The following is a 19987-nucleotide window of genomic DNA, read 5'->3' on the forward strand; positions in this document are numbered from 1 at the left end:
GTCCGAGTCCATAGGATGCTCAAAGCGGCTGCGCAGGTTGACTCTGTGGTTAAGAAGGCATATGGTGTATTGTCCTTCATCAATCGGGGAATTGAATTTACGAGCCGAGAGGTATTGTTGCAGCTATATAGGTCCCTGATCAGACCCCACTTGGAGTACTGTGCTCAGTTCTGGTCGCTTCACTACAGGAAAGATGTGGAAGCCATAGAGAGGGTGCAGAGGAGATTTACAAGGATGCTGCCTGGGATGCGGAGCATGCCTTATGAAAGCAGGCTGAAGGAACTTGGCCTTGGAGAGACGGAGGATGAGGGGGGACCTGACAGAGGTATATAAGATGATGAGAGGTATTGATAGGGTAGATGGTCAGAGGCTTTTCCCCAGGGCTGAATTGGTGGCCACAAGAGGACATAGGTTTAAGGTGCTGGGGAGTAGATATAGAGGAGATGTCGGGGTAAGTTTTTTACTCAGAGAGTGGTGAGTGCATGGAATGGGCTGCCGGAAATGGTGGTGGAGGCGGATACGATAGGGTCTTTCAAGAGACTGTTAGATAGGTACATGGAGCTGAGTAACATAGAGGGCTATGGGTAAGCATAGTAATTTCTAGGGTAGGGACATGTTCGGCACAACTTTGTGGGCCGAAGGGCCTGAATTGTGCTGTAGTTTTTTCTATGTTCTATGAAAGCAATATGATCAAAATGAATATTCATTGCTTCTGCAAATCAATGGAATGACATGACTCAGTTTTAGAGACTGAATCTCCTTGAAAAAGGCTTAATTTGTCCATAAGAAACTCAATAAAGTAGATTTTAGATGCCCTTCTTTCTGTCTGTAATATCTATCCAGTATCGAAACAAACAACAAAGGAACAGATTCTAGTTCCTCTTAGTCAGGAGTTCTAAATGGAATACTTACCATCATTACACTTTATCATATCAAATACAAAATGCTTTGAAACAAAATGACAGTAAAATTGCTTGGAGATGTAAATAAAAGTTGCCGTGGTTGATCACAGCATATTGTACAGCTTGGGTTTGGTAGGTTGTGATGTACTTGCAGTGGAGAGGAAATCAGTGTTTGAAGTAATAAATCAAAAAGTGTTGTGTGATTTTCTGTGATTATTCATGCTGCATAATCATAGGGACATGTAATCCTCTGATAAAGGGAATTCAGCGTGTCAAACCAAGGCAATTAATGATTAATTCCGGATGGACAAAAGGAAAAATACCCGGGGTGGTGCCAAAATCTATCATTTTTATCAGCCTTTTTCTGGAATTTGAAAATCTCGCATATGCATGGATCTGCAGGGAAAAGTTTACCCTGTGGCAACCTGCAAGAATATGGAAGCAATCCTCAAAGGGCTGTGCCTGCCTGATAAACGAGTGAGGGCTCTATCTGTGCTGAAATAATGTGCAGGTCCTGGAGAAATACAATTTAATGATCAGGAAGTGGCTGCAAGTGAATCTAATCGTGCGGTTTGATGTGAGTGAGCCTTCTGAAACTGAACTGAAAGGAGGATCTTCCCATCAATGAACAGCAAACTCCTTTAATGATTGAACAGAGCTGACATGTTTTCTTTTGTTGTTTTTTTGACCAGGATAGGATGATGGATGACTGCTCTCACCATCCAGTGCATAATTAAACTGCATTTAATCTTTATTCTTCCCCACTTTCCATGAGTATCTCATAATCGATCATAAATTAACAACACTTGCACTCCCTCTGAATTATGTTGGATCACAGCACTGGGAGCACAAAGCCCCCATGTTTGTCTTGGAAGATGAATTCCTCAAGAAAAGAAAAGAGGCACTTTTTGGAGCAACAAACAAAAAGCTGGAGGAACTCAGATGGTCAGGCAGCATCTATGGAGGGAAATGGACGGTCAATATTTCGGGCTGAAACCCTTCATCAGGAGACTTGTACTGCATCCAGCTATTGACCAACTTGAGACCATGAAGGTCTATTTTGCTCTCTGCTACTGCCAACAGCTCAAATTCAAAGTCAAATTTATTGTCATATGCACAAGCACGTGTATGCACCGTGCAATGAAAAACTTATTTGCAGCAGCTTCACAGGCATGCAGAATCATACAAGCAGCATTGACAACAAAAACATAAATTAAACATAAATTGCACACAATTTTTACATGAAAGAACACAATCAGAACAAAAAAAAGTCAATTTTAGTGCCATGTGATCAAAGTAGTCACAGTGTTGTTATACCGAGGTAGTGATTCGCGTTGTGCCAGTTGCTTCAAGAACTGAAAGGGTGAAGGGAAGTAGCTGTTCTTGGACCTGGTGCTACCTCTATGGGAAGCTAAAATCAGCAGTCAACAATGAGATAATTTGCATCTGCAAAAAAAGAGAGAGACCTATTTATATTGCATGTTTTATCACTTCATGTTATTCCAAAATATTATAGCCAATGAAACACTTCTGCGGGAGAAACAAAAGTTACTGAAAATGCTCGGGTCAGGCAGTATCTATGGAGAAAGAAACAGCCAACATTTTGGGTCAATGAACAGCCAACCAAAAGTCAGGTGCATGTTCTTATCGTGAGGGGAATGTAAGGTTCCAGGAGTATGAACATTAGCTTACCTTATAGTTCTTCGGTGGAGTGAAGTCAGGTTCATCAAGTCAAGTTTATTGTCACATCTACTAGTACGTGTATGCACAGGTGCAATGAATAGGTTATTTGCAGCATCATCACAGGCACATAGCATGAGGAGCACAACATTAAGAAGAAAGACATAAACATAAATTACACAAGAATTGTATAAGACGGAGCACAATTTGAACCAAAAATAAACAGAGTTTATTGTAGTGCAAAGTGGTAATTGGTTTATTATTGTCACATGTACCAAGATAGAGTGAAAAGACTTTGCTTGCATGCCACCCAGCCAGACCATTCCATTGCAGGAGTAAAGTGCAAAACAGTGTTGCTATACTGAGGTTGTGCAGCTTGGTTCAAGAGCTGAATGGTTGTAGCTGTTCTTGAACCTGCTGGTGTGGGACTTCAGGCTTCTGTACCTCCTGCTGCGAGCTGCGAGAAGATGGCATGGCCTAGATGGTGACAAAATTAGGTTGTGATAAACATAGGAAACAGAGGTGCAGTTATTAAAAGCATTTCATATTGTTGATGTGTGCTTCTTATTTGCTGTTAAGATCAGCAGCTATGAGACTGTATTATGTGCAATAAGAAATAATTGCAAGTCAATTACCCTGCCATTTTTAGAATCAGTACATATAGTGTATGAAGGATAGCTCCCTGTTTCTAATCCTATTGTTCGGCTAAGCTTGAGATATGGCTTTCAGTTATTTACTCTCTCTAGATGCCTGCCTTGACTGATTGGTATTAGTTTGATGTGCTACGTAAAGCTGATTGTTAATGCTCACTTCTTTTGCAAATTATGATACGCCAGTGGACAAATGAGGCATTTAGAATCTGTTGTGTGCATCCTGTGGCCTTATTCTTGCAATTCATTTGCATAGTTTTGGCTTCAAGCTTAGTCTGTGTGCTAAGAAGCTAAAATTGATGTCTTGTTTTGGAAGACAAATTCAACGAGATGCACAAGGTAGCCTGAATAATGAGAACAGCTCATTATTTTTAACGGTGTATTAGGTTTATGAGCTAGCAACTTCATTATTTTTCCCACAAGTGTTACTTTTATCAATTCCAGGAAGGAGGCTAAATTAGTGAGCCTGACAATTAATTGCTTATCCCTAAATTCCCTGGATTTGATTTTCCTATTCATTTTTGAGATGTTGGAGCAAGTAGCAAGACCCAAACTTGCCGCCCATCCTTAAGTAGTTTGCTCTTTCAGACAGCAGTTAATGATTTGAAGTCATATGTAGGACAAATTAGGTAAGATATCCTTCACTGTGGGTCATTAAATTAATTGGTCAATTGGTAAATTGGTTTATTATTGTCACATGTATTGAGGTATAGTGAATAACTTGTCTTGCATACCATCCATACAGACCAATGCATTATAACAGTGCATCGAGGTAGTACAAGGTAAAAACTATAACAGAATGCAGAATAAAGTGTTACAGTTACTGAGAAAGTGCAGTGCAGGTAGACAATAAGGTGCAAGGCCATAATGAGGTAGATTGCGAAGTCAAGAGTCCATCTTATTATACTAGGGGACCGTTTAATAGTCTTATACCAGCAGGATAGAAGCTGTCCTTGAGCCTGGTGGTACGTGCTTTTGTATCTTCTGCCTGATGAGGGGGGGAAGAAGAGAGGATGTCCAGGGTGGGTGGGGTCTTTGATTATGTTGGCTGCTTTACCGAGGCAGTGAGAAATGTAGACAGAGTCCATGGAGGGGAGGCTGGTTTCTGCGATGTGCCGAGCTGCGTCCACGACTCTGCAGATTCTTCTGGTTACGGGCAGAGCAGTTGACGTACCAAGCTGTGATGTATCTGGATAGGATGCTTTCTATGGTGCTTCAGTAGAAATTGGTGAGGATCAACAGGGACATGCTTCCTGAGGAAGTGGAGGAGCTGGTGAGCTTTCTTGGCCAAAGCATCTGCATGGTTGGACCAGGACAGGCTATTGGCGATGTTCACTCTGAGGAACTTGAAGCTCTTAACCCTTTCAACCTCAGCACCATTGATGTAAACAGGAGTGTGCACCACCCCTCTCGCTGAATTCAATGACCAGCTCTTTTGTTTTGCTGACATTGAGGGAAAGGTTTTCTTACTTTAATGGTTTACATTAGTAAATCAGATGGGTTATTTTTACAGCAATCTGGTAGTTTCCTGTGCATTATTACTGATTGAGGCTGGCATGTTATTGGGAATTAACATTTCCTAGCTGTGGTGGTGGTGGTATTTGAACTCATGTCACCAGATCAGCATCTAGTGAGGTTGGCTAAAGGCATCAGGCATGACTAAATGGCTCTTCCATACTTCCTTCATAGTCTTGATTGGAGGTCATGGGTCAGATTGATGAGTCGGGTGGGGGGAGAGTCAGGGGGAATCAGGTAATAGAGGGATGAAAGTGGCGGTTGGGAGTGTGAACTTCATGGGAGTATGAGGGGCTGAGGAAGAGAGTAAGAAAACCAGCCTGTGTCCCACCTGCCACACACCCTTGGAGCAGTGCTGTTAACGCAGTCGTTCAGAGTGCCCAACAACAATGTGCACCTCAGAACAATGTGATCAGATTCCCTGAGATGAATTCTGCGGCCGAGTTTCCAGGCAATGCAGTTCAACCTGGAAAGCGTTGCAGTCATGATCCCCTCCAGAAATAGTTGGAACAGTGAAGAAAACAGCATCACACTATCAGTTTCCCAGTCCACTAGGTTAGAACCATAGAACCATAGAGTTCAAGTCTCAATGACTACTTCACTAACTTAATTGTCGTACTGATATTCCCAACATTACATTACTGTTGGGCCTTGTACTTGAACCATGTTGAGGAGGTGCCCCCACAACTGTGTCAGGTCATGAACTCCAGGATTTTGATCTGTCAGCATTTTGGAAGGACAAACTCCAAGGCGGAGTACAAGGTTAATGGCAGGATTCTGGGCAATGTAGAGGAGCAGAGGGATCTGGGGGTTCATATCCACATATCATTGAAAGTTGCCTCACAGGTGGATAGGGTAGTTAAAGCTTATGGGATGTTAGCTTTCATAAGTCGTCGGATTGAGTTTAAGAGCCGCGAGGTAATGATGCAGCTCTACAAAACTCTGGATAGGCTACACTTGGAGGACTGTGTCCAATTCTGATCGCCTCATTATAGGAAGGATGTGGAAGCGTTGGAAAGGGTGCAGAGGAGATTTACCTGGATGCTGCCTGGTTTGGAGAGTATGCATTATGAGGAGAGACTAAGGGAGCTAGGGCTTTACTCTTTGGAGAGAAGGAGGATGAGGGGAGACATGATAGAGGTGTACAAAATATTAAGAGGAATAGACAGCCAGCACCTCTTTCCCAGGGCACCAATGCTCAATACAAGAGGGCATGGCTTTAAAGTAATGGGTGGGAAGTTCAAGGGAGATATCAGAGGGAGGTTTTTCACTCAGAGAGTAGTTGATGCATGGAATGCGCTGCCTGGGGTAGTGGTGGAGGTAGGTACGTTGGTCGAGTTCAAGAGATTGTTAGATAAGCATATGGAGGAATTTAAAATAGGGGGATATGTGGGAGGAAGGGGTTAGATAGTCTTAGGCATGGTTTAAAGGTCAGCACAACATGGTGGGCCGAAAGGCCTGTATTGTGCTATATTGTTCTATGGTTCTATGGCATTCTGTTCCTGCTGGGCATGTGAAGTGCAGTTGGGAAAGCTTTATATTTTAGGTGCTGTCCAAGATTATGAAGCAATGCAGCACAGGAGTGCAGTGATCACTGACTGCCCTTCCCTGGTGGGACAGGGAGGTTGCTTGTGGAGCTAATCTGTGATATGCAACTGATTGTCGATTCCTTGAGGAGGGTACAACCAATGAGCAGAACAATGTCCACTATCCCTCCTCCTTCCTCCTTTGTCATAGCTCAGCTACCAAAGCAGGACATTTCTCTTCACGGGGGCGGTGGGGTTGGGGGGGGCGTTGTGGCCTGATGTTTGATGTGATTCCACTGTGGTCTGTTGCCCACCAGCTCTTCCTGTGTCATGGGGTTGGTTGCCCACATTTTTGATTTCCCACTTTTGAGGCATTCTTCCTGGCCAAGTTAGATAGAATAAAGTTCTTGGATATAGGTTAGAAAAGTTAGAACATAGAACAGTACAGCACAGAAACAAGCCTTTTGGCCCACAATGTCTGTGCCGAACATGATGCCGAATTAAACTAAATCCCTTTTGTCTGTGCATATCCACATCCCTCCAAAGTCAAACTCAAGTATATGGTTATATGCCAAGGACATGTATGCACAGGTACAATGAAAAACTTACTTGTAGCAACATCACAGGCACATAGCATCAGATAAGCAGCATTCACAAGAAAAACATAAATTAGAAAGGAATTATACACAATTTTTACAAGAAAGAACACAACTAAAACAAAAAAAAAGTCCATTTTAGTGTCAAGTGATCAAAGTGGTCATAGTGTTGCTAGACTGTAGTGATTCGGGCTGTGCTGCTTGGTTCAAGAACTGAATGGTTGAAGGGAAGTAGCTGTTCTTGAACCTGGTGGTGTGGGACTTCAGGCTTCTGTACCTCCTGCCCGATGGGAGGTGTGAGAAGATGGCATAGCCTGGATGACGGGGATCTTTGATGGTGGATGTTGCCTTCTTGAGGCAGCGCCTCCTGTAGATACTACCGATGGTGGGGAGGGATTTGCCCGTGATGTATTGGGATGAGTCCGCTACTCTCTGCAGCTTCTTCCCTGCATATTCATGTGTCTTACAGCATCTTAAATGCCACTATTGTATCTGCTTCCACTATCCGTGGTAGCCCTCAACCACTCCGTGTAAAAAAAAACTTGCCCTGCACATCTCCTTTAAACTTTCCCCCCTCACCTTAAATGCAAGTCCTCTAGTATTTGACATTTCAACCCTGGGGAGAAAAGATTCTGACAGTCTACACTATTTGCACCTCTCATTCTCTGTCAGACCTTCACGTGGGTCATTAAATCTCTCGTGGTCTGCACCCAATCAAAGGCGTTCCCATTTTTGATCTTTCTGTCCTCTCCCATTTCTCTGCAACTGAAACATTTCATTGCTATCTTCTCCCAGATAGACAGGGTGGTAAAGGGGGCACTTGGCATGCTGGCCTTCATCGGTCAGGGCGCTGGATGTGGGGGTTGGGACATGGTGTTGCAGTTGTATAAGACATTGGTGATAAGATATCTTTATTAGTCACATGTACATCGAAACACACAGTGAAATGCATTTTATGTGTAGAGTGTTCTGGGGGCAGCCCGCAAGTGTCACCGGTGCCAACATAGCATGCCCATAATTTTCTAACCCGCACGTCTTTGGAATGTGGGAGGAAACCCGAGCACCCGGAGGAAACCCATGCAGTCACGGGAAGAACGGACAAACTCCTTACAGACAGTGGCTGGAATTGAACCTGGGTTGCTGGTGCTGTAATAGCGTTACGCTAACTGTTACACTGCACTTGGCGGACGCATACAGTTTTGGTCACCCTGTTTGTAGGAAAGACATGGTTAAACTGGAAAGAGTGCAGAAAGGATATACAAAGACATTGCCAGGACTAGAGGGCCTGAGTTATAGGGAGAGGTTGGCCAGGCTAGGTCTTTATTCCTTGGAACGTAGGAGAATGAGGGGCGACCTTATAGGAGTGTTTAAAATTATGAGAGGCATAGATAAGGTGGACGGTAACAGTCTTTTCCCCAGGGTAGGGGAGCCCAAAACTAGGGGGCATAGATTTAGGGTGATGGGAGAGGTTTAAAAGGGACCTGAAGGGCAATTTTTTCATGCAGAGGGTGATGAGTATATGGAACGAGCTGCCAGAGGAAGTGGTTGAAGCGGGTACAATTGTATCGTTTAAGAAGTACTTAGATAGGTACATGGCGGGGTTGGGCTTGGACAGTTATGGGCCAAAAGCAGGAAATTGGGACTAGCTGGGTGGGCACCGTGTTCAGCATGGATTGGTTGGGCCGAAGGGCCTGTATCTGTGCTGTATAGCTCTATAACTCTATAATTTACTAAACTTCTATCAGGTCTCCCCCCAGCCTCTGATGTTCCAGAGAAAACAACCCAAGTTTGTCCAACCTCTCCTAAAAGCTCATACCCTTCTTGCTCACGGCCAAGAATGCTCACCAGTGCCTCTACTTCCTCAGGAAGCTCAAGAAATTTGGCATTTCCCAGTTAACCCTTACCAATTTTTATTGTTGCACCACAGAAAGCATCCTACCTGGAGGTATTACGGCTTGATATGGCCGCATGAATCTGCAGAGAGTTGTGGACACAGCTCAGCACATCATGGAAACCAGCCTCCCCTCCATGGACTCTATACAACTTGTTGCCCTGGTAAAGCAACCAGCATAATCCAAAACCCCAGCCACCCCAAACATTCTCTCTTCTCCCCTCTCCCATACGAAAGCCTGAAAGCACGTATGACCAGGCTCAAGGACAGCTCAATCCTGCTCTTATAAGACTATTGAACAGTTTCCTAGTACAATAAGATGGACTCTTGACCTCACAATCTACCTCGTCATGGCCCTTACACCTTATTGTCTGCCTGCACTGCACTTTCTCTGTAACTGTAACACTTTATTCTGCTTTCTGTTATTCTTTTACCTTGTACTACCTTGATGCACTGTGTAATGAATTGATCTGTATGAATGGTATGCAAGACAAGTTTTTCATGATACCTCGGTACATGCGACAATAATAAACTAATTCCAATTCCAAAACCCTCTAATCCAGGCAGCATCCTGGTAAACATCTTCTGCACCCTTTCTAAAGCCTCCACATGCTCCCTATAATGGAGTGACCAGAGCTGCACACAATACTCCAAGTGCAGCCTACCTAAGTTTAATACAGCTGCAACATGATAAGTTAAGATATCTTTATTAGTCACATGTACACAGTGAAATGCATCTTTTGCGTGGAGTGTTCTTGCAAGTGTTGCCACGCTTCTGGCGCCAACATAGCATGCCCACAACTTCCTAACCCGTACGTCTTTGGACCCGGAGCACCCGGAGGAAACCTATGCAGACATGGGGAGAACGTACAAACTCCTTACCGACAGCAGCCAAAATTGAACCCGGGTCGCTCGCACTGTAATAGTGTTATGCTAACCACTACACTACTGTGCCTGCTTCCTTACTCTTAGGTTGACTGAAAAGGGCTTATACTGGGGGACAAGTTACAGCCATCCTCTCATTGTCCCTGACCAGCGGAGCTGTTGATTAATGATCATCACCTCAACACTGGTGATATCAGCAGTGAAGAGGATACAGGGATTGATACAGTGGCCTTTCTATCTGAAGCTAACACATGCCTAATGCAGTTCTGTTGGTAGCATGGGATTAGGCCATGCTTGGAACAAGTTAGACTCTAAAACAATCCCGTTACACCAGAGACTTTATCCCAGCATAAACAACAAATGAGTGAAATTCCTCCTGTTACTTTTAGCTTTGTATTCAAACAAAGGGAGCAAGTATGAAAATTGATCCCTTCCTTTTGCTCTTTATTTAACAGGGTTCTGTTGGTATTTCTCTCTCTTTCTTCATTAATTGCAGCGATGTTATCTGGACAGGCTTTCTGTCTGACAAGGCTATTCAATTAGAATCGAGATGACACTGCCTTGCCCGTAAAGCCCATAACAATACTCACACGAATATCTTAAACGTTTGATCACCTTGCCCGCTGGCTGGGTTGATACTGAAATGTGAGGTGATATTTCTCAATAGCCTGGTTTCCCTGGGTCCTGACTCCATCCTTTAATATGTACAGGCAATGCTGCAAATCACAAGCTTGCTCTTTTGCAGCCCATCTGCTGTTGGAGGGTGGAGTCTGTGCAGTAGTCCTTCTAGATGAGACGCAGCTGGATGTTAATTACTGCTGCCACTCTGGTCTGAATGACATCTTTTCTCCTCCTTGGAACTGTATTTAAACTTCAGATCGTCATTCCTTAAAACTATGTGAGTGTAGAAGCCCCATTTAGACTCTGATGCGGAATGCATGCCAGATGCTCAAGCTGCTGTTCATTTCAAGGTACAGACAGTCAAATCCCTCACGTTGCTCCGTCAGCCAACTTCATTATTCCATCAATCCTGGGCGATGCGGTTGGGGCACCGAGCCTGAACTCGATCTAATTTTATCACAAGTGTAGCACCATGCAGCCCCTTGAAGATTTATCTGCCTATTAGCAGCCTGGAGAACACTCAACAATGACATGGCAGGATGCCAACAAGACTACGACTGCGTTAAGTGGCGACGGCAGTCTTCAATTGAAAGCTCACTGATCTTCTGTAGGCTTAACAAGAACAACAGAGTGGTTTGCACTTTATATGTCTTTTCCCCTTTTTCAGACTGGTCCATTGTTGGCCCAAGGCAGTGCTCAAGAGAGGGGAGTAGAGCACCCTTTTTCCACTGTAAGTAATGCCAATAGATGGTCAAATTTGCCACTACTGTCACGGAGCAATGGGTGGTAGGTCATATTGCAATCTCCTTGACTGCCATTTGCTTCAAGACAACAGTGCAAATATTGGCCAATAGGATTCAGGTTCTTCCTCCAAAGTGTGGAGATAACATTGCTGTCGACCTGGGGTTGGTACAAATACAACCAACATTACATGTCATGGTATAGTAGCTTGAGATCAGTAAGTCTTGTATTTTCATTTGAATGGAAGCTGAATACTTTATATTTTTGCTTAAATGTTGAACAGAAAGAACAAATGATTTGATGACTCAAGTTTATTCATGGGAGGTCCAGAACAGTGTGTCAGGGGTGAGATTTCAGTGCTAGTGCTGACCTTTGCTGTAGCTGTAAGTACAACTACAATGTACTTGCTTTGTGCGGATCCACTGGTATTGACTTGATCGTAAATGCCACCTGAAACCTAAATGGCAAGCAGGGTCCGGTGCAATGTAATGGGGACACATGGTTGGTTGCACAAAAAGCCCTGTCCACCAGTCACGTACCTTGGCACCCTCTCAGCTTACCCAGCTGACATTCACAAACATTCACAAACTTTAAAATTCAATACAATAATTAAGACCATAAGATGCAGGAGCAGAATTAGGCCATTCAGCCCATCGGGTCTCCTCCGCCCTTCAATCATGGCTGATTTTCTTTCAACCCCATTCTCCCCGTAACCCTTAACCTTCTTACTAATCAAGAACCTTTCAATCTCTGCCTTAAGTACCACCAGTGACTTGGCCTCCACAGCCCTCTGTGGCAACACATTCCACAGATTCACCGCCCTCTGGCTGAAAAAATTCCTCCTCATATCAGTTGTAAAGGGACTTCCCTTTATTCTGAGGCTGTGCCCTCAGATCCTGGACCCCTACTAATGGAAACATCCCCTCCACCTCCACTCTATTCAGCCCTTTCAGTATTTGGCAGAAGTAAGTACTCAATACATAGAGCAATTATTAAACATTTTGCAATTAAAAGCATAACTGTTCAATATGTAACTAAATTCAGTTAATTGAAAACATTGTAAATTAATCCTTGCTGATCACATCCATTCAATGAAGTGAATGGACACTGTCTTCCTGCACAGAGCTGATGTGGGTTAAAGTTCCACAATGTAGACACAATGTAGAACTATAGCAGGTAACTTTCCACCACCAGACACCATGAGGAGTCTAACATCAGACTACAGTCTGACAAGGAAAGGCCAACAGATATGAAACTCCGGCTTTCTTGCAGGGGTCCCGAGTTAGTGGCACCTGTGCCAATAAATGCTGTCAGTTTGGCACAGAACTGCTGTATTTCCCAGCATGTTCTGGCCCTGCAGCTTCATGTAACTGATTTTTAAAATGTTCAAGAAAAATTTTCAACGGGTCTTCTTTTAGATCTCCAAATAATTTTTTTCTTCAGGTTTGACCACAGCAGAGCTGAGGATCAATTCGAGCACTCCAAGAAGTGTAACAACCCTTCACTGAGTGGTTCGAGCCAATATTAGAAAAGCATTGCCAACACTGACCCATTTCTAATTTACTATTCTCCCTCTAAGAAACTCCTTTTGCCCGCACTGTTAACTATTCCCATTCATTTTCACATTCGTTCGTGTGAAATCAGAATCTCCTTCTGGCAATAAAATCAATTTGCAGTCTATCTTGACTTCAGGTCTCACATTATATATTTTGATTTTAACATAAATTCCCTGGGGCTCCCTAACCTTTATTTCCCTTCATCAGTGGATAATCCATTTTATTTCTCATTGTAAGTCTGAACCTGGCATTTCTTTTATGATGTGATGCATTCTGCGCACTTGATCTTTCTGTTCTGGTCACCATGGAGTGGTTTTCAATTGTTACCCTAAAGATAATTCTACATTTGACCGCCTCTCCACCTTAAGTTTGCTTTCAGAATCCCGCTTGTTCAGACTATGTTAGTTAGTTCTCTTTACCTGGCAAATAAATACAGCAATATCAATCCATCATCCTTATCTGGCACTGGCAGCCTGCATGAATGTGGTAAAGAAACTAAATTTACAACAGCCATGTGTCCTGGGAGTTCCACCCATTATTTTGCAAGCTACAAGGGCTACTTGGCACAGTGCATGTTTGACAACATGTATTCCAACCAACATTGGTGTTCTTGGCATACTTAGAAGCTGCATTTTTCAACACGATTTTTGTTATATATATAAAATGATCAGTGTGTCTGTTGCATTATCCACTGCACAATCAGTCAGAACAATTATACATACTGCCTTGATGCACTTCACAATCTACCTCGTCACGGCCCTTGCACCTTACAGTCTACCTGCACTGCACTTTCTCTGTAACTATAACTGGAACACTATATTCTGCATTCAGTTATTGTTTTTCTCTTGTACTATCTCGATATACTTATGTTTTGATATGATCTGTATGGATCGCATGCAAAACAAAGTTTTTCACTGTACCTCAGTACATGTGACAATAATAAACCAATTACCAGTTACCATATTACATACAAACCATTAATAGACTGTGATGCACAGTGAAAAAAGTGTATCCTTGTCTTATCGCGATGTGAACTCATTTCCTTTAGAAGAGACCCACTCAGCTGACTGAATGCAGAATGCCATTATTTATTCCTGGTTACTGGTTGGGTTTCTGTAAGGTGAGGGCAGGAACCATTAATAGCAGAGACCTCCTTGCACAACAGGAAGAGAGAATGTGGCATAAATCAAGGCTAAACTGCAAGACTGAATTTGTTGCTATTGTCTGAAGGGAACTACTCAGAATCTTTTTTCTTTAGCCCAAATTATCCTGGGGTTTTATTTCAAAAGCTAAATACTGTGAGTGTGGATTAAGATTCCATAATATTGGTATGGGTTTATTATTGTCACTTGTACTGAGGTCTTGCATACCCTTCGTACAGATCAATTCATTACACAGTGCAGATATAACCACAGGGGAACAGCGTGAAGAATACAATGTCAGAGCACATTTGGGAAATTGTTGGCAAAGAAAATCTTAAACTTGCTGGCCTTCTGCTGTTGTGTGGGATCTCCTAGTTAATGGCACTTATGGAGCTCTACAGAATGGAAACAGGCCCTTAGGCCCAACCCATCCATACTGACCAAGCTGCCTAACTGAGCTAGTCCCATTTGCCCGCATTTGGCCCATATCCCTCTAAATCTTTCCATGTACCTGTCCAATTGTCTTTTAAATGCTGTAATTGTACCCACCAATAAATGCCGGATGTTCTGGAAGCACGCAGCAGGTCAGGTGGTGTCTGTGGAGAGTGAAGTCGAATTAATGATTTGTCTGTCACAGAGAATCCTTCGCTTTTGGGTCAGCAGGGAGTTCACAAAGTGCTTCAGATGATCGATAGTCCTGGGAAGTCTTCTTATGTCCAACCATTGTTCATGGAATCCTGCCTGTGTAAAGATATATCACATGAATTCCCCACAGGATTTATTTATATTCCCTGATTTTAGACACTTCGGATGCGGAGAAACATTTTGCCTAAGTTCACCCGTTCAAAACACCTCAAAAATGTAAAGACCTCTGTTCAGTTCCTCCTCCATTTCCACATTCCAAGAGAAGTTAAACTTAGCTTGATTAGTTTTTCAGAAGTTATGGACCCCATTTGTATGCTTGTACATGTATCCCTCATGAGGATTTCCTCTGATCCACACCCTGGTCCATCCCAAGAGGTTCTTTCTAGTTTTCCCCTACACACAGCCCCAACCAGTTCCAACCAATGTAAAGTAACAATTGAGGTATGTAATTTTACTTCTTATTTCTCCATAAGATTTGGGCATCGCTAACAAGACTGGTATTTATTGCTGATCCCTAATTCCCTAAGCATTGGAGGCTGAGGGGAAACTTGACAGAAGTAAGTAAAATAATGAGAGGCATAGTCTTTTTGCCAGGATGGTAATGTCAAATACTAGAGGGTGTGGGTTTAATGTGAGAGGGAGAAAGTTTAAAGGAGATTTCTGAGAGAGGTTTTTTTGCACAGAGAGTGGTAGGTGCCTGGAACGCACTGCCAGGGGAAGTGGCAGAAGCAGATACAATAACAATGTTTGAGACATTGAAACAGACACAGGAACAGGCAGGGTATGGAGGGATATGGACCATGTGCAGGCAGATGGGATTATTTGGATTGGCATCATGCTTGGCATAGGCATGGTGGGCCATAGAGCCTGTACTTGTGTTGTACTGTTCAGTGTTCTATGTTCCTTTGAGAAGGTGGTGGTGATCTGCCCTCTGGAATGGCTGCAGACCTTCTGGTGAAGGACTGCAGCACCGTGCTGTCGGGGAGGGAGTTCAGGACAGACTAGCAGCGCTGAAGGAGCACCAGCGTATTTCCAAGTCAGGATATGGTGTGTGACCTGCAGGGGCCCTGCATGAAGTGGTACTTCAACTGCCAGCTGACTTTTGTACTTCTTGGAGGCAAATATCAGAGTAGTCCAGGTGAGATGATGGGGTACATTTTGTAGAAAGCATAAGTTTTTCAGTGCCGTGTTCCAGTGAGAGAGGATGTGAAGGTTTAGGGTCCTGGCTGTGGTGCTAATCAAGTGAGAACTTTTGTCCTGTATTATGGAGACACAAGAGACTGCAGATGATGGAAGCTGCCTCCCACAGATGCTGCTTGACCCGCTGAGTTCCTCCAGCAGATTGATTGTTGTCCTGTATCAGGTCCAACTTCTGGACTGTTATTGATAGCTGTACTCACCCAGGCAAGTGGAGTCTTCCATCATTCTCTTAACTTCTGCCTTACAGCCGGGGAAAAGGATATGAGTCAGTTGCCTTGGGATACCTGCTGTTGCAGTGACAGTTTTACGTGGCTAGTCTAGGCTTCTGGTTGATGATGTCCACAGGATGTTCATCATGGGAACTTGGGGATAGAACTGCTATTGAGCATTTGAGCATTGAATGCTGGCCATTATGATTTGAAACAATAAATAAATTTAATTGAAAATTTAAATAAATATGATATCGCCAACCTGACACCCACACTGAATGCAGGTGTACTGACTGCAGTGTTACTTAGAATTCGTTTATTATTGTCATATGTACCAAGATACAGTGAAAATCTTAGTTTTGCAAGCCATTCACACAGATCATTTCAAAACATAAGTACATTGAGGTAGCACAAGGGAAAAGCAATAACAGAATGCAGAATATTGTGTTACAGTTACAGAGAAAGTGCAGTACAGGTAGACAATAAGGAGCAAGGGCTATGATGGAGTAGGTTGTGAGGTCAAGATTTCATCTTTGGTGTCTTATTACAGCAGAATAGAAGCCTGGTGGTGTGTGTTTTCAAGCTTTTGTATCTTTTGCCCAATGGGAGAGGGGAGAAGAGAGAATGACTGGGGTGGGTGGGGTCTTTGATTATGTTAGCTGCTTTTGCGAGGCAGCGAGAAGTATAGACAGAGTCCATGGAGGGGAGGCTGGTTCTCGTGATGTGCTGAGCTGTGTTCACAACTCTCTGCAGTTTCTTGTGGTCTTGGGCAGAGCAGTTGCCACACCAAGCCGTGATGCATTCAGATAGGATGCTTTCTGTGGTGCATATATAAAAATCGGTGAGGGTCAAGGGGGATGTGCCGTATTTCCTTAGCCTTCTGAGGAAGTAGAAGCGCTTGTGAACTTTCTAATCTGTGGTGCCTACATAGTTGGAGCAGGACAGGCTATTGGTGATGTTTACACCGAGGAACTTGAAGCTCTTATCCATCTCCACCTCAGCACCATTGATACGTAAGTGTTCTGTCCTGCTTCCTGAAGTCAATGACTAGCTCTTTTGTTTTGTTGACATTGTGGAAAATGTTGTTGTCCTGACACCATGCCACTAGGCTCGCTATCTCCTTCCTGTACTCCGTCTCGTCGTTATTTGCGATCCAGCCCACTACGATGGGGTCATCTGCAAGCTTGTATATGGAATTAGAGCAGAATCTGGCCACAGAGCCGTAAGTGTATCGGGAGTAAACTATGGGGCTGAGGACGCAGCCTTGTGTGGCAGTGGTGTTATGACCGTGGCAGAGGTGTTGCTGCCGATCCTTAGAGATTGCAGTCTGTTGGTCAGGAAGTCAACGATCCATTTGCAAAAGGACTTTGAGTTCTTCTGAAATTTGTTGATTGGAATTACCTGGTCAGTTTCAGTCTTGTGCTTAGGACCACCAGTGTAGGAAGCTTATATATCAAAGCTCAATGTCTGGAGTTTATGAAGCATATTGTTTTCAATACTTTTTTCCATACGTAATCAGTATTTTATATATACTGGCTTTAGCGTGCCCCTGGTGGTCAAGAGTAACATTGCCATTCAAATTCTGTGGGCTCTGAGCTGAGTGATGAGGCCATTGTGGGACCCACACATTCTATCTACCCTTCTGTCCTGTTAGACCCCTCCTGCCTCAGCTCTGGGAGATAGTGAGGTGGTGCACTCTTTCCACTGTTTACATTGGGCTTCTATGTGCTCCCAACCCATGGATGTGAGATTCTCAGTGCCCTCCCAAACCCCACTTTGAGAGGTCATGGGCCAAAGATTCCCAAGGGTGAGTGGGAATATTGCAATTTTTCTCGGAGGCTTTGAGCACATCCTTGACTTTCCTTTGGTTATTGTAGCCCAGTAGTTACGTTACTGGATGAGCAGCCAGAGTTTTGCACCATTGATCAGGAGACAAGAGTTTGGAACCCACCATGATATCTGAGGAATTTAAATTCAAGTCATTGAATAAGTCTGGAACTAAAAAAGCTAGTGCCAGCAAAGGTAGCTATGAAATTACTGGATTGTTGTAAAAGCCCTTCTGGCTCATTACTGTCCACCAGGGAAGGAAATTATAGGGTCATACAGAACAGAAACAGGCCCTTTGGCCCAACATCCATGCCCACTGAGATGCCCAGCTAAACTAGTCCCAGTTGCCCACATTTGTTCCATATCCCTCTAACCGTTTCCTATCCATATACCTGCACAAATGTCTATTAAACGTTGTTGTAGTTGATGGGAATACGGGGAAAGTAAAGAGCAATTAGTGTCAGTAGGTGGTTACTGGGTTGGTAAGGACTTGGTGGTTAGAACATAGAACACAGGAACAGACCCTTCAACCCACAATGTCTGTGCTGAATATGATGCCGAATTAAATTAAATCTCTTTTGCCTGTACATGATGCATATCCCTCCATACCCTGCATATTCATGCGTCTATCTAACAGCCTCTTTAAAACCTATCACTCCTCCTTCTGAGCTATATGTGACTCCAAGCCCATTCATGTGGTTGACTTTTAATTACCTCCACTCAGGGGCAATAAGTGTCAACATTCCATTTCTCATGAACAAATAAATTAATAAATTGTGAATTAAACAGGAAGTGCTTGCATGGCTCTCCAATCCCCTTTTAGAAGCTTCAGTGTTCCCAATATATTCCAAGTTATTCTAAAGAAAAGCAGTTAATGATATACAGCTGAATGTGACCAAACAATTTTAAGGGTAGCTGCATTCTGACTGAGCGTGCAACAGTCTCTCCAGCAGCTGTCGAGGATCTGAGGAGGAAGGTTGAGTGAATGTAATTAATGATCTCCATTCAAAAGCAGACTGTACTGTTGTAATTGGTGATGCTTTCTGCCAGTGCACATGATGGCTTCAGAAATCGTTGGCAGGTTTCATCCGATTGATGTACATTCAAGGTCTCCATAACTACACTAAACTATTTATGGTACAACAGAAAAAAGACTAACTATTTCTTGGTGGAAATAAATCCTTTCCTGGAGAAGGGGTCTTAGCGGGTGGGGTTTGATAGGGAATTGGGAATGGGTTGGAGGAGAGGAAGGGGAGATGAGTTTGGGGATGCTGAGGATTTGGGGTGGAGATTGGGTGAATGACTGAGCGTTCGGGAAGGGTTTGGAGAGGTAGAGATCAGGTAAATAATCAGAGGTTAGGGAGACGATGCTGGGGCAGGGAGTGGATAGATAACTGGGCAATAGGGAGGGTTTGTAGGGATTGGGATCAAGCAAATGACTGGAGGTTAGGGAGGGATTAGTGGGGATGGGATTTTTAAATGACAGAGGCAGGGAGGGGTTAATGGGGGCAAAGAGTCAGTAAATAACTGGGGGTTAGAGAGAGCTTCATGGGGGCATAGACCAGGTATTAGAAGTTTGGGAGGAGTTAACAGAGGCACTGAGGAGGATAAGACTGGGGGTTAGGGTGGGGGCTGGTAGGGGTTGGTAAATGCCCAAGAGTAACGGAAGGGTTTGTGGCAAGTATTGATGCCAAGGGTGGAACCTTGAGGGAGAAGGGGGAAATGAGGATCTGAGGTGTCCTGGTCTCAGACTATCAGAGGGTTGAGGAACAGTCAGGGGCTGGGTCTCAGTGTATTAGGGTGAAAAGAAGGACAGTGGGTGTTTGCCATTTGGAGGGGCAGCAAAGATCAAAGTTAATTGATGGACTTACCTTGAAGGAGCTCCAGTCCAATGCTGCCAGGTGACAGCCTAGTTGTCCCAGGGACTATGATGTCAGTCTCGGGACAACATCAACTAACTTCCCCTTCAATTATCCAAGAGAAAAATTGTACAGGAAGTGACTTAATTCTGTCTGTGACCAACATGGAACTTGCATCAGGAGCACAAAAAGGAACCAGAAAGTGCACGTTCAAATTTCTGGAGTGAAGCAAAATTACCCAGAAATGGTCATTGACACATTTTATTCCAGGTAAAGTCAAATGTAAATTGTGTGATACTAAAAAAAATGTGATACTAAAAAAACTCCATGATAGACTTCCCAGCATGTGTCATTTGCTATTATATTCTCTGGAAATAATCGTTTGTTTGTTAAAATATAGTCAGGTGATTGAAAGGCTGTTGTCCATCAGGAGTCATGAATGGAGTGTACTTGTCGTTTAATTTCTGTAGACACCTCTGTGCCACAAGGATGGATGATATAGCAGTGTATTGGCAGGAATGTGGGGCTGTGTTGAAGGTGTT

The 19987-nt window shown here is 43.6% G+C and overlaps 1 protein-coding gene and 1 long non-coding RNA gene across 4 annotated transcripts in view; one reads left to right on the forward strand and one right to left on the reverse strand.

Moving 5' to 3' along the window:
• ccser1 (coiled-coil serine-rich protein 1) overlaps nucleotides 1–19987 on the forward strand; it is a 1189492-nt gene that overhangs the window by 155075 nt on the left and 1014430 nt on the right. The gene's annotated exons all lie outside the window — the stretch shown is intronic.
• LOC127585882 (uncharacterized) lies at nucleotides 2839–19558 on the reverse strand. The gene is made up of 3 exons (XR_007958608.1): nucleotides 19458–19558; nucleotides 14255–14446; nucleotides 2839–3059 (listed from the first exon to the last, which is right to left on the reverse strand). It is a non-coding gene; the product is annotated as an uncharacterized LOC127585882 (long non-coding RNA).

This window comes from Pristis pectinata, chromosome 2 (assembly GCF_009764475.1).
Source record: "Pristis pectinata isolate sPriPec2 chromosome 2, sPriPec2.1.pri, whole genome shotgun sequence".
In the NCBI taxonomy this organism is placed as follows: domain Eukaryota; kingdom Metazoa; phylum Chordata; class Chondrichthyes; order Rhinopristiformes; family Pristidae; genus Pristis; species Pristis pectinata.